General features: G+C 40.4%; 1 long non-coding RNA gene across 1 annotated transcript; it reads right to left on the reverse strand.

Annotated features, from left to right (window-relative positions):
* Positions 1-895: 895 nt before the first annotated feature.
* LOC140505529 (uncharacterized) lies at positions 896-10,436 on the reverse strand. Its single transcript, XR_011967546.1, has 3 exons — positions 10,094-10,436; positions 9,521-9,554; positions 896-7,362 (listed from the first exon to the last, which is right to left on the reverse strand). It is a non-coding gene; the product is annotated as an uncharacterized lncRNA (long non-coding RNA).
* Positions 10,437-12,638: the final 2,202 nt, after the last annotated feature.

A 12,638-nucleotide genomic window follows, 5' to 3' on the forward strand; every position in this document is an offset into this window, starting at 1 on the left:
GGTAGAGGCTTTTAAAAAAGTTGACAAAATATTCCTTGCTCTTTAGACTTAGATGGTAAAAAAAGGGGGCATGGTAAGAGCTATGTTTATGAAAGAACCAAACAGCAATAAAATTCAAATCCCACTCTCTTATTTATTAGCTGTATAACATTGGCAAGGCACTTAACTTACCAGAGCCTCAGTTTCCTTTCTGTAGAATGGAAATGATGATACCTATGCTACCCACCACAGTGCTGTTATAAGCATCAGTCAACAAGCACCAATTATATATCGGACATTATGCTAAGTACCAGGGATTCAAAAGACCATCTCAGCTCTCAAGGAACTCATCTTCTAACCAATGGAAGAGAGAGCATCCAAACAACTATATACCAACAAGTTATAGGTAAATAACATAGATAATAATAATGTGGGAAAATTGGGTATAGTCAACAGAGGAAAGGCAGTAGCATTAAGAGAGGTCTAGAAAAGCTTCTTGTAGACATTGGATTTTAGGAAGGAATTGAAGAAAGCCAAGAGGCAGAAGAGGGAGAGAGTTCCAGGCATGGGAACCATATAGCCAGTGAATCTGCCTAGAATCAGGAGATGAAATGTCTTGTGCAGAGATAATGAAGGGAAAACCTTTTGTAAATATGAAATGCATTATAAATATATACTACCATTATCAGTAAGTGTAAGACTATACAAAGTAACAAGGCCATTAGGCTGATAGAAGCACAAGAATTCTGAGATGAGAAAGACCATTGCAGGGTGGAGTTAGTCAAGTAAATAAGCATTTATTAAGCACTACCTATGTAACAGGTGCCATGCTAAACACTAGGAATACAAACACAAGCTTCTTGACTTTGAAGACTTATAGTTTAATGAGGAATGACATCATATGAAAGGGCACTGTACAAAGGAGGAGAGGGGAAGGTAGGAAGAGATGAAGGTACCATCAGCATTATGGGAAAAGTCCCAGACAGTTGGGAGCAGAGCCTGAAAAGAATGAAGACAGGACTGAACTAGCCCTCGTCCTTAAAATGGAGGTTCTGAGAGGAACCAGCCAATCCAAGGGAAAGGTTGAAGGGGAAGGAGGTTACTTCCAATGTTTGAAGTCCAGGAGTAGAGTACAGAGGCTTAGTGAGCATCCTGGATAAAGGGGGCATTGTAGAGAGACCAGGAGAGTTATGAGTGCAGATTGGAGAAGAATACAATTAGTGAACTTCATGGAACTGTTAGGCTTTGATATGAACCTAAGTGGAGAAGTTATGTGGCACATTGCTGTGTTTATGTGTGTAGAGTGGGTCCCATGTGCATGAGATATTTTTGTGTGGCTCAAAGGAAGGCAGAAGAGATTTCTCTAGCATCTTCTCCCAACCCTTCTCCAAGGGTGACTTTAATTCCTCCCAAGAAGGGGGACAGTAAGTTGAGTCCAGAGGCCACTCTGCTCTCCTTGGAAAGAGGTAGTACCAGGCTAGAATTATATCTGTGTGTTCCTTTAAATATTGTTAGTCAGTGAAATGTGGGCAGGTTCAATTTAACTTCTGTTTGTGGGGTCATTACTGGGGGGAAGCAGGACCTCCATTTCTAAATCCAAAGCTTGACTCATTTCCCAGCAAATACCAGTTTCACAACAAACATACACATAACAATTATCAAAGAAAATTCATTTATCCAAATCAGCAGCAAAACAGAAATCAGAGAAGGTATACATGGGAGAATATGTACCAAACAATATAGAGTGAAGGATCTCCTGCACTGGGAGCAAGGTAACTCAGCTCAACCAAGAGAGAAAATCTTACATCTTACACAAGGGGAGACTCCCCTAAGTCCCTGATATAGCAAATTGGGGATAGGGACATGACAATGGAGACTATGAACTTCTCTCATCTCCCCTGATTCTTTTTCTTCAGCAAAGTGAAATGGGGTTGGCCTCTTCCATCTTTTCTCTTAGAAATGGAAGCCAGAAGTACCTGAAGTGGCTTGATGCTTGAAAGTCCTGAATAAGACTGAAGAAGTTTGGAGCTCTTCCACTCTCAACAACTTGGCCCTGCCTCTCACACAGAGCAGGGCATTTAGCAAGGAGAGAGTCCCATCCCAGTGGGCTTCAGGACTGGGGTTACACATGTTCTATTTTCCCAGTTAGATTTTAAACCCAGTGAGGGCAAGGATCAAGTCTTAGGTTCGCTTTACTCTTTCCCAAAGGCACTTATTTGAATAAAATAAGTGAAAATTTAAGCCAATCTCACCTCAGTGCTCCATTTCACTGTGCTCAAGCCTAGAACCCCTCATTTCTAAAGACATCACTTCAAAGCCTTTGGATTGAATCAGGGGATTCAACAAAATGAAGAGAACCAAAAAAATTTTGGCTGTCATAGAAGTTAACATAGAATTCAGAACTGGAAGAGATTTTTGGAGATGATCTAGTTTAATTTCTTCTTCTTGCATCTGAAGAAACTAAACCCTGAAGTAGGAAGATGACTTGCCTATGGTCACCCAGGTAATTTAGAAGGAATGTCCTACATAAGCTTTCTCTGCTGAGACAAGATCCTTCCCTGTTCCATCAAGGACTCCTCACCCAACTCAGGCCCTTCCCAGCCTTTTATAGCTAGTACAGAAAGTATATGCACAAAAGGCCAAAGAGATAAAACATAGGCAAGGGTACTATCTAGAAGCAGAAATGCTGATCATGCTGCCAAATCTCTTTTCTTGCTTCTGCCCTCTGGGGCCCTGTCATGGGAGAGGTGACCCAGCTGAGGGCGGCCAGGTGGCTGTCTGGCCTTAGGAATCACAAAGGCCTCAGTGATCTGGAGGGAGCAATGCATGCCAGGGGCTCCGGGCAGGTCAGACGTTGACAGCCAACTTCACCCCATTGGCAGCCAGGGCCTGATAAAGACCTGATTGATTGGGGGAGTGCTTCCTGACAGTTTAATGAATGGCTGTAATTAGGGGGCCCCACTATAAGCTTGTACTATTACATAGGCTTCATTGTGGGCAGGATGCATGCTGAAGTTCATGGCCATAACATGGTATGAGAGCAACTCAAAAGACTTCCAACACAGAGAGGGAGCAGATCTGTAGGAAAATGTGTTTATGAAGCAGAACAAAGTAAATACATTTCCTACTGGCCCATCTCTCAACCTCAGGGTCATCAGTAATGATTAACTCCTTAGATAGCTAAGGTCCTTTCCCTTGAGGTAATATGGTGATGGTAGCTGCCATTGCCTTGAGGTTAGAAACCAAATGAGCTTATGGTCTGAAGGGCTAAATACGGCCCCCTGGAGGTTGCCAGAAAACTCAGAGTATTGCTTTTATCTGGGTCTTTTCCCCCCTCTCCCTTCAAACCCACAAATATTTAGAGGAATTTAATCCACGTCTTTCAGATTTTCTCATGTTTTCTTTATCCAAATGTTGTTTGGTGAAAGTGGTTTGATGCCGGTGACAGTTCCCAAGACATTTTTTAAAGATTTTTCTTAGAAGCAGGAAGTTACAGTGTGCCAAACACCAAAGGAGCCAGCTTCTAATGATGAATACAGTGAGTAACAGTAATGATGTGCCCAGAGAGGAAAACAACTCAGCTCATTCTTTGGAGCCAGTTCTAGAATTTGTGTGCTTTCTTTCTCACATCACTGATGGGTGGACTTCCTGCTTTGGGTAGCGATGTGGAGACCCTAGAGGAAGTCTCTGCCATTCAAGTAGAGGCCGGGAAACCAATGGAGGTTATCAGAAGGGATTCCTCCATCAGGAAGGATGGGTGGACTTCTAAGATCCCTTCCTTTGAATCCAGAAGATGGAAATTTGAAACTTCACAAGATTTTTTCCTATTTTCTTTTCACTCAGATTTTAAATTTTTTTCCTAGTGAATATTTAATAAATGGTTCAAGGAATCCCTTTGGGTGGCTCTTTTGTCTGTCTCTTCTTCTCTTGTTAAAAAAAAAATTCTGAGTAAAAACATTTAAGTAAGAATTTGGAGTGAAAAGAGTCCTGGACTTGGGAACAAGAGAACCTAATGTTCTAAGACTGCCTCTTACAGTTGTGGAACCATGGGTGTCTTTACCTCTCTAAGCCCCAGTTTTCTCATCTGTAAAAGTGATATTATAATATCTATAATACTTATCACACGTAATTATTGTGAGGATCACAGTAAGAATGTGTTTCTAATGCCCTTTGCAAAACATAAGGTGCTAAATAGTCAGGGGTTGTGGGTTTTTTTTTCCTGTGATTTACTGGGCTGTAGGGACCTCTTATGGGAGTACTTCCACAACCAATGCAGGTCAGCACCTTCCCAACAATATACAGAGAGTTGCCTGGGGGTATGAAGAGGTTAAATGACTTCCCTGGGTCCCACAGTTAGCATTGATCAGAGGTGGGACTTGAACTCAGGTCTTCCTAATCCTGAGACTGGCTCTCTATCCAATATATCATACTGTCTCTCCTGTCCATTACGGTCATCATTGCTTCAGCTCTAGGATTTTATTATTTTAATAATAATTGCTCACACATTTGTAAGAATCACTGACATTTACATGGCATTTTAAAGTTAGCAAAGCATTTTGCACACATGATTACACTGAAGCCTCATTCACTTACTCTCACTGGATAATTCACTAAGTTCTTTGCAAATAGCAGCCCTGGGGTAAAGTGACTATTGTGATTCCCATTTTACAGATGATAGAACATAGCTTGTAGTGCTTAAAGGGCCACGCCACTGCCATTGAGCTATTAAGTGGTGGATAGGTTGTTGTTGAGTCATTTCATTCCTATCTGACTCTCTGTGACCCCATCTGGGGTTTTCTCGACAAAGATACTAGAATGGTTTGCCATTTCTTTCTCTAGCTCATTTTATAGATGAGGAAACTGAGGCTAACAGAGTTAAGTGAGTTACCCAAGGTCACACAACTAGTAAGTGTGTGAGGCTGGACTCAGGTCTTCCTGACTTCAGGCCCAGCATTCTAAGGAGTAGAATCCAGGTCTTCTACCTCCAACCAAACTCAGAGCTCTTTCCACCATGCCATCATTCCTGTAACTACACTAAGTTGCTTCTTATAATGCCAGTCAGGGTTCATGTCTTCTACTCCTGTGGAATTCTTTATAGTGAAATAAGCACCATGAGCGCTTAACCAATATACTGGCTTTTTTGAAAGTGCTATCATCATAATGGTTTAAGGGTCTTTAACTGGAGTCCCTTTCTTTGCCCACTGGCTAGCCCAGCCTTGGAAGACTCCAAGGCTCCTGGAGGGGGTGAGCTGCTCAGTTTCTCGCTTTCTCTTTCACATATTGTTCCAGTTATGGCTTTATTGAATTATTTAAAATTATTTTTTTTCTTCCAGTTATATGGCACAGCTCTTGTTTTTCACACTCAGCTGTCTTACATGTTCAGCCTGAATCAAAGTTCAAAGTATTTCACAAGATGGTCTTGGACTTAAAACTAAAGAAACTAAGACGACCGGACACTCCAAAACAAATTAGGTGCCAAATTATACAATTATACAATTTCATGTCATGGCTAAGCCCACAAATACGTTCTGAGGCTATTCTCCCCATTGCCCCAAGCCACGCTTGGTGCTAGGGTCAGCAAAAAAGAAAATAAGAAAGACAAGCAAGTCGGACATACTTTTCTCTGTTGCTTTGAATTTCGGTTTTGAATGTCATCCCCAAGACCTTTCAGCTTTTAATACCATAATTCCTTTCTGCAAAAACAACAAAAATCCTAATTTGCTCTCCCATTCTCCCCTCCTTTCTGAAGCATACCACTTCCCCAGTTTCCCACAGACCTAACCTCTACCTGAAACAAACTCCTCTGTAGCACTTTCAGGAAATGGATTAATCTTTACCTGAAGACCTCTAGGGATGGTGAACTCACTACTTTCCAAAGTAGCCCCAACAGTATACAGCAAACTCTAAGGAAAGGCAGTGAGGCAGTGGATAGAGACCTGGTCATAAAAACTCGGGTTCAAGTCCCATCTCTGCCAAAAACTGAGAGAGTGATGTTGGACAGATCACTTAACCTCTCAATATTCGAGGCAGTTCTGACTCTAAGTTTTAGTGGTAGTGATGACCTGCCTCACAAAGCGGGAATTTCTTCACCCTGAAGTTACCTCTCCAAATAAAACCACATGTCCAATTCCTATCTAATATCAGGAAGTCTATTACTGTATTATGAACTAACTTCCAGCTCAGTCTTGGTTCTGATCTCTAAAACCAAACCCCAAAATCTAATTTATCCTTCCCATGAAAACTCTTCAAATATTTGAATAGTGCTTTTTGTTCTTCTTCTTCCTTCCCCATGCTTCCATTCCCCTCTCCCCCATGCCTTGGACCAAATAACCTTGGTTCCTTCAAACAAACAGCATAGAGTATGGGTTCCAATCCTGTCACTATCATTGTTACTCTCCTATGGAAAAACTCCGCCTATCCACATTCTTCCTTGAAAGGGGGTGCCCACAACTGAATGCAATACTCCAGATGTGGTCTGACCTGGAGAGGAGGCAACATTTGTATTGCCATCCTCCATCTGGATCATATATTAGTGTCAAAGTAGCCTAACTCTACATTCCCTTTTTCTGCATGCTGCAGACTCATTATGTTAAAGGCCTGAGGATGATTCTGGCAGGATTCAGCCCAATAGTAACTTAAACTCAAGTTACCATTGTTCCTGGGAATCGCAAAAGAAAAAAATTCAAATTCTTTAACACACTTAGGATTGAGTCATCAGTGATGGAGACAACCTATATATCCCTGAACTTGTATACCAGTTTGAAATACTTGTGACAACTTTCATCATAGTTTTTGGTCATTAGTCACCTAAGATCTCATGCAGAACCTCAGAGGTGGGAGGGACCTCAAAGGTTATTCAGTTCAAATTTCACCTGATTAGGGGCAAGTTGTCCACTAGTCTTTGCTTGAATAGCTCCAGTGATAGAGAACTCAGTACCTCTTGTGGTGGCCTTGTCCACTTTCAGGCAGCTCTAAGTGGGGGAATATTTTTTCTTATACAAAGCCAAAATCTGTTTTTCTGAAATGTCTTTGCATTGTTTCTAGTTCTGCTCTCTGGGTTTCTAAAAAGAACAAGTCTAATTCTTTTTCCAGATGCTGGCTTTTCAAATATTTGAAGGTAGTTATATGTGATCAACTCTTCCCCATTCATCCCATTGAAGACCACAAACAGATCCTAGGCATTCTACTATAGATCTCCTTCCAGGTTGATAGCTGTCCATGATTCCCTACTCTTTGGGTCCAGTCATTCAACCACTTCTGAATTCATCTACCTATGCTTTTGTCTAGTCCACAAGGATATCATGAGATATTTTGTCAAATGTTTTGCTGGAATCCAGGTGTGTTACATGTATAGCATCACCTTGATCTGCCAGTCTGGTAACCCTGTTAGAAAAACAAAAAGAAAAAGAAAATGAGGTTATCATGATCTGGCCTGTTCTTGATTAAGTCATCCTGTCCATCATTTCAATTTGTTTATACAGGTTGTGTAGGTTTGTAAATCTAGGTGATCAGTGTGAATTTTGAGAATAGTGATTTGGCTGTGTTTGGAGAGTCAAGACTGACCCCATGCAAACTTGAAGAGTAGGTTAAGATCCATCCTTTCCTTCCAGGAGTTAATTCTTCCATGAATCTTCCTCTGACTCCTCTAGGTGAAAGTGATCTCTCCTTCCTTTATTTTCTCATAGTATTGTTCCTGGACCACTTCTTCTTTCTTACTGAACTCTCCCTTATATCAATATTATTTGTGTATATGCAAAGGCATCCTTATAGTGTATGCTCCTTGAAAACAAGGTCTTTGTCATCTCAATCTTTATGCCCCCAGCATCTCTAGCCCAGTGTTTTGTAAACAGTAGATGCTCTATAAATTAAACAGATTAAATGAAATTGAAAGACTGTTTAACCCCAAGGAATGAACCATTTATAATGTAAACCAAGGGTTCCCAAATTTATTTAGCCTACTGCACCTTTTAAAAAAATTACTCAGTTCCCCCCCATCCTCCCCTGCAAAACCTACTTTCTTTAATCCTTTAATGGTTTTTTAAAATTTTGAATCAACTCATAAATATGTATAATTTTAAAAAGACATCTTAAATTTAATAATTTATTGTAAATTTGTTTTTTTCCCTGCATTAAAATTTCAATGATGCAATATTGTAGTGTAATCATATAGTATCATATTGTAAACGAGTCATTACCTGCACATAGTCCTGCCGATGCATGCTGGACTTCCCAGTCAACACTTGCTTGTTAAGACCTGTCAGTGGACTTGACCATTGATGGGTTATAACTTGAATTTTGTGTGTTTATTTGGAAAATAATGTAATCACTAGGACTTTAACTCTGTTTACACAACAGGTGAAACATATATGAATGATTTTTCAAATTTTTCTTCTCCTTTCTTTTTTCCTTACACTTCCTCTACCCTGTATTTTTATTCAACACCCCTCCATTGCACCTGAGGCTACTACTACCCCCATGGATCATTCCAGTGCCTCCCCCTGGCAGCAGCTTCGCCCACTTTGGGAATCTATGGCTCTAAACTCAAGGCAATGAAGCAGACCAGTGTAGGAAATATTTATGGTCAGGAAGGCCTTTTGGCAGTGCCATTCCTCATTGGAGCCTATTCTAATTGACTTTTGTATGAATGAAACTGACCCCATTTGGAGTCCCCCAATCTTTTTTTTTAATAGGAATCGCTTTCAAACAATCTTTTGCCTTTACAAAGGCAACAGGGTATAACAATGGGATAATGAAATTTTAGATATAACATCTCCATTTGCATCCTAGCTCCTGATTTTTCCTAGCTATACAACTGTGGACAAATAATTTAACCAGAGCTACACTGGAGTCAGCTTTAACTGAGTGAGAGCTGGTTGTTAAATTTTCAGCTTGAGCATTTATACCTCTGAAATTGACTACGAATCAGGGCTTGATTTAGTTTTTGTTGTTGATTATTTAAACTTAAGAAAGAGTTAATAATTCAAATTAAACTTAAAAGTGTGTGTCCACTCACCCCCCCTTCCCCAGAGAGTCTGGCTGTTAAACATTAACCAGCACACCTCTGCTAATGGCTCTATAAACACTGCCTCAGCTTAGCAAGGGCATATTAGAAGGGTCAGGGAATGAAGTCATCAACAGACTGGAGGCCAGGTGACTGTAAGCTAACAATAACAGATATGATAATAATGCCAGCAGCAACAGCAAAGACAGCATTAATCCTAATCCTAATAATAAGTGGCATTTATTAGAGTATTTGTGAAGTGTTTGACATTTATTATCTCACTTGGGCTTTACAAGGGCCCTGCTGAACCTTAGTTTCCTCATCTGTAAAACAGGTAGAATAATAATACCTCCTTTGCTTCCCCTTCACAGGGCTGTTGTGAAGATTAAAGGCACTAACGAATATAAATGCCGTGAAACTCTAAAATGCATTCTGAACGTAAAGTGGTTGTTACCACCGAGCAGCTTCTAAAACAATCATCTCAATGTTGTTGTGCTGTTGCAAAGATTACTGCTATTACATTTAGGAATAAAAACTTACCTTCCAGGGTTTGACCCAATAAACACAACGTTACCTGAAAATGAGAATATTTAGATAATGTCAGTATGTACAGGGAATCCCACCTTGATTTGAACCCTCTTTGGGTTAACTTCCGTAACAGTGGCAAACACATTTGGCAAGCATACATCTTTTCTGTTTTCTCCCTCAAGACCTTATAAAGCTTCCCAAGTGAGAGTTATAAGGAAGAAAGGGGGCGGGGGAAGCATTTATTAAGAGCTTACTGTATGCCAAGTACTGTGTTAAGTGGTAGGGATACAAATATAAAAAACAGAGACATTTCTTGCCCTTTGAGGAGGTTACTAGAATAAAAAGGGGAGTCAACACACGTAGACTGGTGGTCAGAGAAAGGCACTTTGGTCCAGAAAGTTGCAGGGATGCTGAATGGGGCCAAAGACCATCACATCTCCTTAGGAATAAGGTCAGACTTGACTTAAACAGGATACCAGAACTGGAGTGTAGAGGTGGTATTGAAGAGAAAGAAGGTTGAAAAGTAGAGTCAAATGAAGCATAATTGAAGCCAGCTTGAAAGAGTGGACTAGCCAAGGTACTTACCATTCAGGGGAGTGAGGCCTCAGGGGAGCGAATTCTGCAGTTGAAAGGGTTAAAATCTCTAAGGCACTGTTTCTGATCTGGGTGCCAGTGTGATAGCTGGGGAACAGGAGTCAAGTGAAGCATGGCTGGGTGCTGCTGGAAATAGTGGACCTGGTGAAATACTGACTCACTCATGAAGACTCTTAAATAGTGATTCATTTTTTTATTTTACTCCCATTGAGGTAGGGAGTCTGACACAGGTGAAAGAAGAATGCCTATTGTGTAGATTATATTATACATTTGACATGGGGTGGGTGGGTAGGTGGTTCAATCACTGGAACAATTCCCTGACTAACTCGATAAAGGTAAATGGAGGTGAGGCTTTGTTTGAGTCTTTGATTTTATTCCTAAAGGGATGTAACAAAGTATTCTTGACAAATTTACTGAAAAGATTGATAGCTTTGGGGATGGGTCTATCAAAGAGTGGGGAGGGATTTCAGAATTTCTACCTCATCTTTTTTTTTCTTTCTTTTTTCTTTTGGAGAGATCCTGACAGATCCAAGACCAGAGACTTGAAATCAAACTTTAGTCCAGGTGAGAAGTGGGTATGAGTGTGAACAGTGCCTGAATTTCAACAAAGTCTTCCCCAAGGGATTGTCATTAGTCCAAGAGATGGCAGCAGCCAGTGACAGTTGTAAACCAGAATCTAGAGGTCTTTGGCCAATAGTTCTTCTACACAACCATGCAAAGTCAATTAGAGATGGACAAGACCAGGCATGGACAGGCTGCCACCTATCACCATTAGAAGGTGTTTGGATACCAGAGGAGCCACAAATTCATGGCACCACGTATTCTTTCTTAATTGTCTTCTTCCTTCTTAGAGTTCATTTCTTACTTGATGGGCAAATCATCTGGCTAATTATATGTCTTTAATGGAATGTTTCAAGATTTGTTATTATGACATATTCAGCCTGATGCTCCTACTTGGAAACTCTTCCTAGGTAGTGTGAGGTGGGTAGGAAGGCATTTGTGGGAACAGGACTAATTTAAAGAGAGGAAACCAAATTCCAAGCTTGTCCCACCCCCACACCTTTTTGCTTCTCCTCCCCCTTCCCTGAAACCCCTTTTCAGGCAATGACATGTTGACTTTTCTCTGAGTTGAGAAGTCAAATAGAGAAAACAAAACACAAGAATACTAACCTGGCCTTTTTCAACTCAAACTCTGGGGACAAAATACAGTCTAATATCCCTAAGTCCTGGTTTCTGTGTTTTGGTTGTTACAATGAAGGCATTAGCCAAGCAGGTATTAAACACATCCATTTAGCATCTCAAGGGGGCTATATCTGCAAGTATAAAAACAACAATAATAACATTGTACTTTCTTAAGAGCCACGCCAAGTGCTTTACTCACATTAGCTAATCCTTTGTGGTCAGGAGGGGAAAGATGTTATTACATATATCCTTGAAGATAGTTTTTAAAAGTCATCAGGCCACAAAAATTCTGTTTGACCACATTGTTTGGAGTGATTTTATCTGCATTTTCCAGGGTCCTCCCCATTCCCAGCTTACCTTATATCTATCATTCCCCATATGCTACTGCCTGCTCAAACTCCTGGGATATTTTTGATGAAAATTAAGAACAGAAGGACAGTATAATGGTACATATGCCTCAGCTTCACACTTCAATGTTCACTGGGTATTGTCCTTAATCATTTAGAAGATCACTGTCATGGAGAACAATATTCATTTTATAGATGTGGGAATAGTGTGTTCAGAGGTGTGGTTTTCTGATCTGGGTCATATGAGTCAGCCAAGAAGGCCAAGCATAAAAGTTAGCTTTGAGATGCCATGTCTAGGCTGGTCTTAACAAACTTGTAAAAATTAGAGTAGTGCTTTACCACCTGGTGTAGGCTCTCAACAGTGTTTATTGTGTTGAGTTAAATTGAATTTTGTCTTCTTATCCCCTTGAATGGGGCTTATTGGATTAGTGGTCTGGTTCTTGCTTAGGGTGTGAGAGACTCTAGGTTGAAATCCCTGGCAAGCTCAGACAAATTTTCAGTCTGGAAAGAATGAGGAAAAAAATGGTTAACAAAGAATTGAAATCCAAGATAAGTGAGACAACAGCATTGGATATATACGCTCCTTCAATGAATTCAAGTCTCCAGGCCTGGATGATCTACATCCCAAGGCACTACAAGAGCTGATGCATGATTGCTGAACTATTGTAAGTGACCTTTGAATGACTATGGAAAATGAGAGAGGTGCCTTGGGATTGGAGAAGGGCAAAACATCATCCCGTATTTCAAATAAGAGAAACAAGGACATATTCAAACTACAGAGCAGTGATCTTGATTTTGACTCCTGGTAAAATTTTAAAAATATATCTAAAAGAATGGTTTTTGAATGTTTAAAAAGAGGAGTTATTATCATCAAAAACAGAGTGTGCCAGACTAAGGTCATTTGCTTTTTTTAGCAAGGATATTAAACTAGTAGACCAGGGGAAAGAGTTAGCCATAGTATACACCCAGGATAGCATTTAACCAAATTGCTCATATTGTCCTTGCGA

This window comes from Notamacropus eugenii, chromosome 5 (genome assembly GCF_028372415.1).
Source record: "Notamacropus eugenii isolate mMacEug1 chromosome 5, mMacEug1.pri_v2, whole genome shotgun sequence".
NCBI lineage: Eukaryota > Metazoa > Chordata > Mammalia > Diprotodontia > Macropodidae > Notamacropus > Notamacropus eugenii.